Source organism: Ursus americanus, chromosome 9 (assembly GCF_024610735.1).
Source record: "Ursus americanus isolate L20-20 chromosome 9, mUrsAme1.1.p, whole genome shotgun sequence".
Lineage (NCBI taxonomy): Eukaryota > Metazoa > Chordata > Mammalia > Carnivora > Ursidae > Ursus > Ursus americanus.
Genome location: NC_142135.1, coordinates 80603020 through 80617464, shown reverse-complemented (window position 1 = coordinate 80617464; position 14445 = coordinate 80603020). Strand labels below are relative to the sequence as shown.

Sequence of the window (14445 nt, the reverse complement as noted above, 5' to 3'; positions counted from 1 at the left end):
TCGGAAGAATTAACATAGTTAAAATGTCCATGCTACCCAGAGCAATCTACACTTTCAATGCTATCCCGATCAAAATACCAATGACATTTTTCAAAGAACTGGAACAAATAGTCCTTAAATTTGTATGGAACCAGAAAAGACCCCAAATCCCCAAGGAACTGTTGAAAAGGAAAAACAAAGCTGGGGGCATCACAATGCCGGATTTCAAGCTGTACTACAAAGCTGTGATCACAAAGACAGCATGATACTGGCACAAAAAGACACATAGACAATGGAACAGAATAGAGTACCCAGAAATGGACCCTTGGCTCTTTGGGCAACTAATCTTTGATAAAGCAGGAAAAAACATCTGGTGGAAAAAAGACAGTCTCTTCAACAAATGGTGCTCGGAAAATTGGACAGCTACATGCAAAAGAATGAAACTTGACCACTATCTCACACCATACACAAAGATAAACTCCAAATGGATGAAAGACCTCGATGTGAGACAGGAATACATCAAAATCCTAGAGGAGAACATAGGCAGCAACCTCTACGACATCGGCCAAAGCAACTTTTTTCATGACACATCTCCAAAGGCAAGAGAAACAAAAGATAAAATGAACTTGTGGGAATTCATCAAGATAAAAAGTTTCTGCACAGCCAAGGAAACAGTCAAAAACACTAAGAGGCAGCCCACGGAATGGGAGAATATATTTGCAAATGACACTACAGATAAAAGACTGGTATCCAAGATCTACAAAGAACTTCTCAAACTGAATACACGAGAAACAAATAAACAAATCATAAAATGGGCAGAAGATATGAACAGACACTTTTCCAATGAAGACATACAAATGGCTAACAGACACTTGAAAAAATGTTCAAAATCATTAGCCATCAGGGAAATTCCAATCAAAACCACACTGAGATACCACCTTACGCCAGTTAGAATGGCAAAAATAGAGAAGGCAAAAAACAACAATTGTTGGAGAGGATGTGGAGAAAGGGGATCCCTCCTACATTATTGGTGGGAATGCAGGTTGGTGCAGCCCCTCTGGAAAACAGTGTGGAGGTCCCTTAAAAAGTTAAAAATTGAGCTACCCTATGACCCATCCATTGCACTACTGGGTATTTACCCCAAAGATACAGACGTAGTGAAGAGAAGGGCCATATGCACCACAATGTTCATAGCAGCATTGTCCACAATAGCCAAAGCGTGGACGGAACCAAGATGCCCTTCAACAGATGACTGGTTTAAGAAGATGTGGTCCATATATACAATGGAATATTACTCAGCTATCAGAAAGAACGAGTTCTCAACATTTGCTGCAACATGGACATAATGCTAAGTGAAATAAGTCAAGCAGAGAAAGAGAATTATCATATGATTTCTCTCATCTATGGGACATAAGAACTAGGAAGATCGGTAGGGGAAGAAAGGGATAAAGAAAGGAGGGGTAATCAGAAGGGGAAGGAAACATGAGAGACTATGGACTATGAAAAACAATCTGAGGGCCTCAGGGGGGGGGGCGGTAGGGGAATGGGATAGACCGGTGATAGGTAGTAAGGAGGGCACGTATTGCATGGTGTACTGGGTGTTATACGCATCTAATGAATCATTGAACTTCACATCGGAAACCAGGGATGTACTGTATGGTGACTAATATAATAAAAAAAAACATTAAAAAAAAAAGAATTTCCAGACTTGAGCGAGTAAACAAATAGAGGTCTTTGTATAAAAATAAGACTGGGTCTCCTTGAAGAAGGACCTTAGTACAGGGCAAAACAATATACACTGCAAATATTTCTCATAGATTTTCCTAAAGCTAGCATCATTTACCAGAGTGACTGTAAATCACAGAAAGAGAATTAATCAGACTTTTGGGCAATTTCTGGATGCTAGCTGTGAATTTACACTAATTCCTAGAGACTCAAAATACTACTGTCGTCCACCAGTTGGAGGAAGGTCTAGTGGAGAGATTAAGTGAAGGGAATTTTGCTTGGTTCTGTCTCACAGTAGGCCCAGCAGGTCCCAACCCATTCAGGTTATTTCAAGAGTTCTTAAATTCATGGCTGGAAGAGACATGCACAGCAAATGGAAAAATCTTTGCATTGGATCTCTAATACATGGGGTATTATGAGTATTGTATGAGCTATTATAGTATTAGTGGCCTAGTAAAAGCCACTAGAACTCTCTCTTCATACAAAAAGAGAAAATTAGAAACAATACCAAATTCCTGGAGCAATTTCAGAGATCAGTGACACCACTGTGGACTTCAAAGGTGTAAGACTGGTGATTCCTACCATATCCTCATTAAAATCACCTATTAGCCTATGCAGAAGTCAAATGGATCTTGGGGAAAGACAGTTGAAGTGGTAATTTAATTGCAACTTCTGTTCTAGATGCATTTAATTGCTCTGATACCTGGTAGGCAGCTATTAATCTAGCAAATAGTTTTTTCTCTATACCTATTAGCAAGGATCATCATAAGCAGTTTGCTTTCAACAGCCAGAGCCAAAAATAAACATTCACTGTCCTATCCTAGAGTACACCAGCATTCCAAGTCATATGTTATAATCTAATCTCCAAGGAACTTTATTGCTTCTCCATTCCAAAGAACATCATTATATTGTTAGTGTGTCAATTGGACCTGCTGAGCGAGAAGTAGCAACTACTCTAGATACCTTGGTAGGATATACATGTATATCATAGAATGGAAAATACATCTCAAAAATATTCATGGGGCTGTCACCTCAGTGAAATTTCTAGAAGTATAGTGGTCTGAGGATGGCCAAGATATCTTATACAAAGCGGGCAAGTTGTCTTATCTTGTACTACTGTATCTACCACCAATAAAAAGGTGTAATTCTCTGTGCCACTTAATATTTTGGAGGTAACATATGCCTCATTTTGGCTTAATATTGCAATTTAATAATCAAGTAACTTAAATATTTCCAGTTTTGAATAAGGTATAGAACCAGAGAAGGCTCAACAGAAGTTTCAGACGGTCTTGAAAGCTTCTCTGACAGTTTGTCCCTCTGATTCGGCAAATACATAAAGACCCTATAACATACAGGAACACGGAATGATGCCTTGGGAAGTTCCCTATGGGTGAATCACAACTGCAGACCTTTAGACTTTGGGCCACATTACCTTCTCTCTCCACCCACACCTAGAACCTCATAAGGAGTTACCTCTGAAGAAGTTGATTGAAAAAGAAAAAAATAGGGCTTTCTTTAATACATGGTTTTTCATGATTTGCTAGTAGTATTGGCATTTACTACAGGATAAATTCTTTGTTTTATTGAAATGCTCCTTACATCTAACATTTTATATCAAAATGTCTAACATTTCTGGACCTCAAATACAAATACCAGTAGCTTTGGTTGTCATCCTCACTACTAAAAACATCTCCCACCAAATTTAAGAAAATTTTATGGTAGGCAATTGCTAATAGTTCTTTCACTAATTGTTACTGTTACTTATCTACCAACTTTTCTTTCCACCAGACAGAGCCCCATAGAGGTTATGTTCTCTCGTTCACAGAGCATTCTTTATGCACCAGTTAATCATGGCATTGGCATTATCGTACCAGATTTTCTCTCTCGAGTTAAAATAATCAAACACCTATAAATTGCCACAAGGGGGCACCCGACACTACTCAAAATTTGCAGCCATAATTATTTAGGTTTATTTAAGGGTAACTCCTCAAAATAAATATTCCTGGAGACGTACAGCTAAATTTTGGACCATCAAAATTACATCAGAAATCTCTTATTCTTGGTTATTTATAGAATAAGAACAATGCAAGGCCTAGGTTAGTTCATGCTTGAACTGCTTCTGTATCCATTCAAACTTCTAAGGAGACTTCCTTACCATAAACTTGATCAGTGTTTACCAATGGAATTCTTTGTGTTTAATTAATAGACCTTATTTTTTATAATAGTTTTATTTTTTAATTTTAATTTTAATTTTAATTTTTTATGTAAAGTTTGATGATTCATTAGTTGTGTATAACACCCAGTGCACCATGCAGTACGTGCCCTCCTTACTACCCATCACCAGCCTATCCCATTTCCCCACCTCCCTCCCCTCTGAAGCCCTCAGTTTGTTTCTCAGAGTCCATAGTCTCTCATGCTTCATTCCCCCTTCTGATTACCCCCCTTTCTTTATCCCTTTCTTCTACCGATCTTCCTAGTTCTTATGTTCCATAGATGAGAGAAACCATATGATAATTGTCTTTCTCTGCTTGACTTATTTCACTTAGCATTATCTCCTACAGTGCCGTCCATGATGCAGCAAATGTTGAGAAATTGTTCTTTTTGATATCTGAGTAATATTCCATTGTATATATGGACCACATCTTCTTAATCCAGTCATCTGTTGAAGGGCATCTCGGTTCCTTCCACGATTTAGCTATTGTGGACAATGCTGCTATGAACATTGGGGTGCATATGGCCCTTCTCTTCACTACATCTGTATCTTTGGGGTAAATACCCAGTAGTGCAATGGCTGGATCATAGGGTAGCTCAATTTTTAACTTTTTAAGGGACCTCCACACTGTTTTCCAGAGTAGCTGTACAGATTCACAGTAAAAGTGGGCAGAAAGTACATAGTTCCTACATAACTTCTTAACACCTGCACACACCAAACTTCCCCACCATCAACATCAAATGCTATGTTTCATAATGACCAATGAAAAACATTGACACATTATCGACCAAAGTGCATACTTTACATTAGGGTTTACTCTTGATGTTGTATATTTTATGGGTTTTGACAAATATATAATTACATATATCCACTCTGATAGCATCATTCAGAACAGTTTCACTGCCTTAAAAATGCCCTCTGTTCCACCTATTGTCCCTTCCTTTCTTCCTCCAACACTGATCTTTTTCCTTCCTACAGAGTTTTACCTTTTCCAGGATGTCATACGGTTGGAATCATACAACATATAGCTTTTTCAGATTGGCTTAATCCACATAGTAATAAAATTTTAAGATTCTTCCATGTCTTTTTGTGGATTGATAGTTCATTTATTTTTAGCACTGTAGAATATTCTATTGTATAGATATTTCACAGTTTGTTTATGCAGCTACCTGTGGAAGGGTAGATTGGTTGCTTTCAGTTTGTGCAATTATTAATAAAGCTCTATAAACATTCATTGCAGGTTTTTGTGTAGACATAAGTTTTCAACTCATCTGGGAAAATACCAAGGTGCATAATTACTGGATGGCATGTTGAGAGTATATGTACTTTTGTAAGAAACTGCCAAACTGTTTTCCAAAGTGGTCGTACCATTACTCATACTTACCAGCAAAGAAAGAGAGCCCTGCTGTTCTACATCCTCATAAGCATTTGGTATCACCAATGTTTTGAATTTTGGCCATTCTAATAGGTGTATAGTGGTATCACATTGTTTTATTTTACAATTCCCTGATGATGAATGACGTTGAGCATCTTTTTATACTCATTTTCTTAACTCTTCCTATCTCATAATTTATGTTTACTTTTTCCAGCTTAATTGAGGTATAAATGAAACTTAAAATTGTATATATTTAAGCTGTACAACACGACATTTTGATATACATATACACTGTGAAATGATTATCATATCAGGCTATTAATATATCACCTCAGTTACCTTTGCATGTATATGTGTGGGGGAGGAGAACACTTAAGTCATACTCAGTCTGTTAGCAAATTTCATTTATACAATACAGTATCATTACTAGTCACCCTGCTGTATATCAGATCTTCAGAACTTATTCATCCTAAGTAACTTGAACTTTGCTCCTTTTGACCAACATCTGCCTATTTCCTCTAATCCCTGGACCCTGGCAACTGTTGGTTCTTCTATTGGTTCAAAATTTTTAGATTCCACATATAAGTGACATCAAATAATATTTCACTTAGCATAGTATCCTCTGGGTTCATCCATGTTGTCACAAATAATAGGATTTCCTTCTTTTTTGAAGCTGAATAATATTCCATTCTGTGTGTGTGTGTGTGTGTGTGTGTGTGTGTGTGTGTGTGCACGTGTGCGTGTGCACATGTATGTGCCACATTTTTGTTACCTATTCACCCATCAAAAGACACTTAGGTTGTTTCCATATCTTGGCTACTGTGAATAATGCTGCAAAAAACATGAGAATGCTGTCATCTCTTCAAGATACTGATATGGTAGTTCTACTTTTAATTTTTAAGGAACTTCCATACTGTTTTCCATGACAGCTATACCAATCTACATTCCCACCAACAATGTGCAAGAGTCCCTTGTCTACATTCTTGCAAACACTTGTCTTTTGCCTTTTTGATAATAGCCATTCTAATAACTGTGAAGTGATATATCACTGTGGTTTTCATTTGTATTTCACTGATGATTAGTGATATTGGCCACCTTTTTATATACCTGCTAACCATTAGTAAGTCTCCTTTTGAGAAATATCTCTTCAAGACATTTGCCCATTTTTTAATCAAGTTATTTATTTTCCATCTGTTGAGTTGTAGGTGTTCCTTATATACTTAGATGGCTATTAACCCCTTACCAGACTCACAGTTTGCAAGTATTTTCTTCCCATTCCATGAGTCGTCTCTACAAACTGTTGATTGTTTTCATCACTGTGCAAAAGCTTTTTAGTTTGATACAATCCCATTTGTCTATTTTTTGTCTTTATTGCTTAAACTTTTGGTGTCATATATTTATAAATCATGCATAGACCAATGTCAAGAAGCTTTTCCTTATCTTTTCTTTTAGTACTTGCCCTGATTTTATAGTTTGTGCTAAGTCTTTAATCCATTTTGAGGTTTTTTTTAATCAGGTATGAAATAAAGATCAAATTTCATTATTCTGCATGTGATATCCAATTTTCCCAACACCATTTATTGAAGAGACAATCCTTTCCCTATTGTGTATCATTGGTGGCTTTGTCAAAGATTACTTGGCCATATATCTTTGGTTGTATTTCTGGGCTCTCTATTCAAATGGTCCATTTGTCTGTTTTTATGCCAATACCTTACCGTTTTGATTACTACAGCTCTGTAATACAATTTGAAATCAGACAATGTGATGCCTCTCGTTTTGTTCTTCTTGCACAATATTGCTTTGGTTATTTAGGATCTTTTGTGGTTCCACACAAATTTTAGGATTATTGTTTTTCCATTTCTGTGAAAAATGCCATTGGAATTTTGATAGGATTGCACTGAATCTACAGATAACTTTGGGGAGTATGGACATTTTAACAATATTAATTTTTCCAATCCATGAACATGAGGTGTCTTTACATTTATTAGTGTCTTTTTCAATTTCTTTCATCACTGACTTAAAATTTTCAGTGAACAGATCTTTCACTTACTTGGTTAAATTTATTCCTAAGTATTTCAGATTGTTTGATGGCATTTTAAATAGTTTTTGTGGGGCACCTGGTGACTCAGTTAAGTGTCCGACTCTTGATCTTGGCTCAGGTCATGATCTTAAGGTTGTGAGATCAAGCCCCACATCCAACTCTGCACTCAATGTGGAGTCTGCTTGAGATTCTCCCTCTCCCTCTGTCACTCCCCTCACTTGCATGTTCAACTCTCTCTCTAAAACTAATAAAATTTTTAAATAAATAGTTTTGTTAGTATATAGAAATGGAAGTGATTTTGTATGTCAATTTTGTATCTTGCAACTTTATTGAATTCATATATTACTTCTAACAGTTTTTTTTTGTGGTGTCTTTAGGCTATTCTCATATAACATCACAACATCTGCAAATAGAGACGCTTTTATTTCTTCTTTTCTGATTTGGATGAACTTTATTTCTTTTTCTTTTTTAACTGCTCTGGCTTAACTATGTATAATAAAAGTGGCAAGAAAGCATCACTGTCTTATTCCTGATCTTAGAAGAAAAGCTTTCAGCTTTGGTATTAGAGTAATGCTGTTCCAGTGGAATGAGTTTGAGAATATTCACTCCTCTTCAGTTTTTTAGAAGAGTTTGAAAAGGATTGCTATTAAGTTTTCTTTAAATATTTGGTAGAATTAACCAGTGAAGCTATCTCATCCTGGGCTTTTTTTTTATGGAAGGTTTTTGGTTACTGATTTATTTTTTATTATATTATATTAGTCACCATACAGTACATCCCTAGTTTTTGATGTAAAGTTCCATGATTCGTTACTTGCATATAACACCCAGTGCACCATGCAATATGTGCCCTCCTTAATACCCATCACCAGCCTATCCCATTCCCCCATGCCCCTCCCCTCTGAAGCCCTCAGTTTGTTTCCCAGAGTCCATAGTCTGTTATGGTTCATTCCCCCTTCTGTTTACCCCCCCTTTCTTCTTCCCTTTCTTCTACCAAATTTCCTACTTCTTATTTTCCATAAATGAGTGAAACCATATGATAATTGTCCTTCTCTGGTTGACTTATTTCGCTTAGCATTATCTCCTACAGTCCTGTCCATGTTGCAGCAAATGTTGAGAAATCGTTCTTTTTGATGGCTGAGTAATATTCCATTGTATATATGGACCACAACTTCTTAATCCAGTCATCTGTTGAAGGGCATCTCAGCTCCTTCCATGATTTAGCTATTGTGGAAAATGCTGCTATGAACATTGGGGTGCAAATGGCCCTTCTCTTCACTACGTCTGTATCTTTGGGGTAAATACCCAGTAGTGCAATGGCTGGCTCCTAGGGTAGATCAATTTTTAACTCTTTTCCACACTGTTTTCCAGAGTGGCTGTACCAACTTGCATTCCCACCAACAATGTAAGAGGGATCCCCTTTCTCCACATCCTCTCCAACAATTGTTGCTTCCTGCCTTGTCAATTTTTGCCATTCTAACTGGTGTAAGGTGGTATCTCAAGGTGGTTTTGATTTGAATTTCCCTGATGGCTAATGATTTTGAACATTTTTTCATGTGTCTGTTAGCCCTTTGTATGTCTTCATTAGAAAAGTGTCTGTTCATATCTGCTGCCCATTTTATGACTTGTTTATTTGTTTCTTGTGTATTGAGTTTGAGAGATTACTGATTTAATCTTTCTCATTATTGGTCTACTCAAATTTTGTTATTTCTTTATGATTCAGTCTTCATAAGTCATATATTTCTAGAAATTTGTCTATTTTTCTAGGTTATCCAATTTGTTACAATATCATTTTTCATAAGTAATCATTGTCATCCTTTGTATTTCTGTATTATCATTTACAGTGTCCTCTTTCATTTGTAATTTTATTTGTATCTTCTTTTTTTTAAGATTTTATTTATTTATTTGACAGAGAGAGACAGCCAGCAAGAGAGGGAATACAAGCAGGGGGAGTGGGAGAGGAAGAAGCAGGCTCCCAGCAGAGGAGCCTGATGTGGGGCTCGATCCCAGAACACCGGGATCACACCCTGAGCCAAAGGCTAACGCTTAATGACTGAGCCACCCAGGCACCCCTTATTTGTGTCTTTTTCTTTTTTCCCTAGCAAAATTTTGTCCATTTTGTTTATCTTCTCAAAAAAAACCAGCTTTTTTTTCTTTCAAGATTTAAATTCAGGTTAGTTAACACATAGTGTAGTATTAGTTTCAGGGGTAAAATTTAGGGTTACATCATTTGCATATAAATAACCAGTGCTGTTTACAACAAGCACCCTCCTTAATGCCCATCACCCACTTGCCCCATTCTCCCACACACCACCCCTTCAGCAATTCTGTTTGTTCTCTTAACTGTAGTCTCTTATGGTTTGCCTCCCTCTCTGCTTTTTTCTTATTTTATTTTTCCTTCCCTCCCCCTATATTAATCTGTTTCCTTAATTTCCACATACGAATGAAATCATATGGCATTTGTCCCTCTCTGAGTTATTTCACTTAGCATAATACCCTCTAGTTCCATCCACGTCTTTGCAAATGGCAAGATTTCATTCTTTTTGATCACTGAGTAATGTTCCATTATAAAGATATATATATATATATATATATATATATATATATATATATATATATATTATAAAGATATCTATCTATCTATATGTATCTATCTATCTATCTATCTATCTATACCACATCTTCTTAGTGCATGGGTTGCCAAAGAGAGCACTGAATGAATATCATGAATACAACTAGATAACTATCAAATCATCCCAGATAGCCTGGCAATTGACCTGAAGACTGGCAGAACAAACTCCACAACTAAAGGTAAAGAAGAGGCCACATCAAAGAAGGTAGGAATTGCATAGATACAGTTTGGGAGATAAACATATCATTGCTGCTGCAGGAGGAGGGAGCCACAATCACAGAGAAGGGGAAGAAACAGAGTAGCACACGAGGGAGCGCTTGGGGAAAATAAATCCCCAAAGCAATTGGCTTGGAAAGCGGAAGGGCCTGAATTTCACGAGTTCCTGCAACCATCAAGGCTTAAGGCTTTGAGTTTTAAAGGTCAGTGGGTGTGGCTAGGATAGAGCGCAGGGATCACTGCACTGCTCCAGGAGAGAAGGCAGGCAAATAACCCACTGGCCTACAACAGGAAAATAGAAATCTGAAGAGTGCCTGGGGCACACAGTGATGAGGTTATTCACTCATCCAAGAGTACATCCCAAAGAGGCAGCATTCACTAAAAGACCCCTCTGGGAATAAAGGAACTGGCAGGTGCCATTTTCCTCCCCTGCCCCTCAGCATAAGTACATGGCCACCTTCAGGAACCAGCACAGTGCTGAAACTTGCTACCTAACTTGCTTACACCAAGCCCTGCCCTATAAAATCCCCCACTGCACCCTACTCCCCTACCCCCCACCTACACACTCCAGTGGAACCATCCGTCTCTCCCGGTCATACTTGCCCCAGTCTCCATCTAACCCCCTACTCACGTTGCAACTCCCAACTCAGGAGTTTTGCAGAGCCTCAGCTCTAGTGGTGTTGGTGACAGATCTCATTTCAGAAGCAGACCAGAACACACCTAGTTAAAAGAGCACATTCAGGCCAGGGACTACACACTGCCCAAAAGTAAAGAGAGCCTCTGTAGACAACTGGCCCAAACAATACAGCAGCCAGGACAAAATAGTAAACACAACATACATTGGAGACATTCCCAGAAGCACCAGGCACTGGAGAACAGGGGTAATACACAACAGGGCACCACAGGATCTCTTCTTCATAATGCCATCATTCTCAAGAACAGGAGACATAGCTGACCTTCCTGACCACAGCCACAAAGACTTAGACAAAATGAGAAGACAGAAAAATTTATCCCAAATGAAAGAACAGGACAAAGCCATGCCAGAGATCTAAGTGAAACAGATATATGTAACATGACTGAGAGATAATTTAATGACCATAAGGATACTCAATGGACTTGAGAAAAGAGTGGAAGACATGTGTGAGACCCTTAACACGGAGATAAGGAATAACATAGAAGAGATAAAAGTCTTAAAAATGAAATGAGAAACATACCTGATCGAATGAACAGCTGGCTGGAAAAAGCAAAGGAATGAGCTGGTGACCTACAAGACAGTAACGGAAAGTAATCAAGCTGAACAAAAGAGAGAAAAAAGGATTGTGCAAAACAATAATTGACTTAGGGAACTCCTTGACTCCATCAAACGTAATAACATTAATATTATAGGAGTCCCAGAAGAAGAGAGACAAAAGGGAGCAGAAAATTTATTTGAAGAAATAATAGCTGAAAACTTCCCTAATGTAAAGAACGAAACAGCTATCCAGATCCAGAAGGCACAGAAAACTGTCATCAAAATCAACAAAATCAGACCCATACCAAGACATATTATAATTAAAATTGCAAAGTAAATGATAAAAAAAATCTTAAAAGCCACAAGACAAAATAAATCATTAATCTACAAGGGAAAATCCATAAGACTGGCAGGAGATTTTTCAGCAGAAGCTTTTCAAGCCAGAGGGAGCAGCATGATATATTGAAAGTGCTGAACTGGAAAAAATCTGTAATCCAAAATACTCTTTCTAGCAAGGCTATCATTCAGAATAGAAGGAGATATAAAGAGTTTCACAGAAAAACAAGACTAAAGGAGTTTGTGACTACAAACAAGCCCTGCAAGAAATATTAAAGGGGACTTTGAATGGAAAGGACAGAACAAAAGGGACAATATAAAGGTGGGAAACATAAAAGCAGTGAAAATGAATATTACATTTGACTGTAAAAAAACAGTCAAAGAAATAAAAAAAAAACATATCATATATACTAACATATACCTAAACCACGGGAGGGAGAGGAGCAAAGAATGAGTTCAAACTTAAATGACATCAACTTAATATAAACTGCTATATGCAGAAGAGGTTATATACAAAACTGATGGTAACCATATATCAAAAACCACTAATAGACATGCAAAGAATAAAGACAAAAAAATCTAAATATATCCCTAAAGAGAATCAACAAAACAAGAAGGATAAAAAAGGATCAGAGACAATCTTCTGAACCACAAAACAAGTAACAAAATAGCAATAAATACATATTTACCAATAATTATTTTTCATGTAAATGGACTAAAGGCCCCAATCAGAAGACACAGGGTGATGGAATGGATAAAAAACAAGACCACCTATATGACTCCTACAACAGACTCATTTTATTTTATTTTTTAAAAAGATTTATTTATTTATTTATTTATTTATTTATTTATTTATTTATCAGATAGAGAGAGCAGAAGCAAGGGGAGTGGCAGGCAGTGAGAGAAGCAGACTCCCCACTGAGCAAGGAGCCCAATGTGGGGCTCTATCCCAGAACCCTGGGATCATGACCTGAGCCAAAGGCAGCTGCTTAACCAACTGAGCCACTCAGGTGCCCCTCAGACTCATTTTAGACCCAAAAACACCACAGATTGAAAGTGAGAGGATGTAGAAATGTCTATCATGCAAATGGATATCCAAAGAAAGCCAAAGTAGGGGCATCTGGGTGTCTCAGTCAGTTTAGTATGTACCTTTGGCTCAGGTCATGATCCTGGGGTCCTAGGATTGAGCCCTGCGTGGGGCTTGTCTGCTTGTCCTTTTCCCTCTGTCCCTCCCCCAACTCATGCTCTCTTTCTTGCTCTCTCTCTCTAATAAATAAAATCTTAAAAAAAAAAGAAAGAACAGAAAAGAAAAGAAAAGAAAGAAAAATGCCAGAGTAGCAACACTTATTTCAGACAAAATAGACTTTTTTGGGGGGGGCTGGGTAGAGTATGCTTTATTGGTGTACATAACAATGTAGGGCTCTCCAAGCCTCTCCCTTTCTTCAAGGAGTGGAAACTATGGAGGTTGGGAGATTCTCAGTGTACTGGGAATGAGTTATGGCAAATAATTCCCAGCAGCCGAGGGCCTCTATCTTCCTCTTGTTCTCACTGGGGCTGGGGGTTCAGAGGGCTCTTATTCCTTGGAGGCCACGTGTACCATAACATCCACCACCCAGTTGCTATAGCCAAATTCACTCATACCAGGAAATGAGCTTGACAAAGTGGTCATTGAGAGCAATGCCAGCCCCAGCATCCAATGTACAAGAGTGGGCGTCATTCTTAAAGTCACAGGAGACAATCTGGTCCTCAGCATAGACCAGGATGTCCTTGAGGAGGTCATCTGATGCCTGTTTTACCACCTTCTTGATGTGATTGTGTTTGGCAACTTTCTCTAAGAGGCATGACAGATCCACAATTGACACACTGAGGGTAGCGACGCGGAAGGCCATGCCAGTGAGCTTACCATTCAGTTCAGGGACGACCTTGCCTACAGAATAGTGGCACTGTAGAAGCAGATGGTATTCTGGGCAGCCTCTTGGGCATCATGCCACAGCCTCCCAGAGGGACTATCCACAGTCTTCTTGGTGGCAGTGATGGCATGGGATGTGATCATGAGTCCTTCCACAATGCCAACATTGTCATGGATAACCTTGGCCAGAGGGTCCAAGCAATTGGTGGTGCATGAAGCATTGTCCATCACAAATATGGGGGCATCCACAGAAGGGGCAGAGATGATAATCCTCTTGGCCTCACCCTTCAAATGAGCCCCAGGCTTCATGGTGATGAAGACTCCAGTGGACTCCACAACATACCAGCACCAGCATCACCCCATTTGATGGTGAGATCTCACTTATGGAAGCTGGAAATGGGCTTTCAATGATGACAAATTTCCCATCCTGAGCCTTGACTGTGTGATGGGATTTGCCATGTGTGGAATCATACTGATTCCACAGGCTTCATGGTGATGAAGACTCCAGTGGACTCCACAACATACCAGCACCAGCATCACCCCATTTGATGGTGAGATCTCACTTATGGAAGCTGGAAATGGGCTTTCAATGATGACAAATTTCGCATTCTGAGCCTTGACTGTGTGATGGGATTTGCCATGTGTGGAATCATACTGAAACACATAGACCATGTAGCTGAGGTCAATGAAGAGGTCATTGATTGTGACAATATCCACTTTGCCAGAGTTAAAAGCAGCCACAGTAACCAGCCACCCAACATGGCCAAATCCGTTTACTCTGACCTTCACCAT

The 14445-nt window shown here is 38.4% G+C and overlaps 1 pseudogene; it reads right to left on the bottom strand.

The window, feature by feature from the left end:
- Positions 1-13317: 13317 nt before the first annotated feature.
- On the bottom strand, positions 13318-14445 carry LOC123786835 (glyceraldehyde-3-phosphate dehydrogenase-like; annotated as a pseudogene).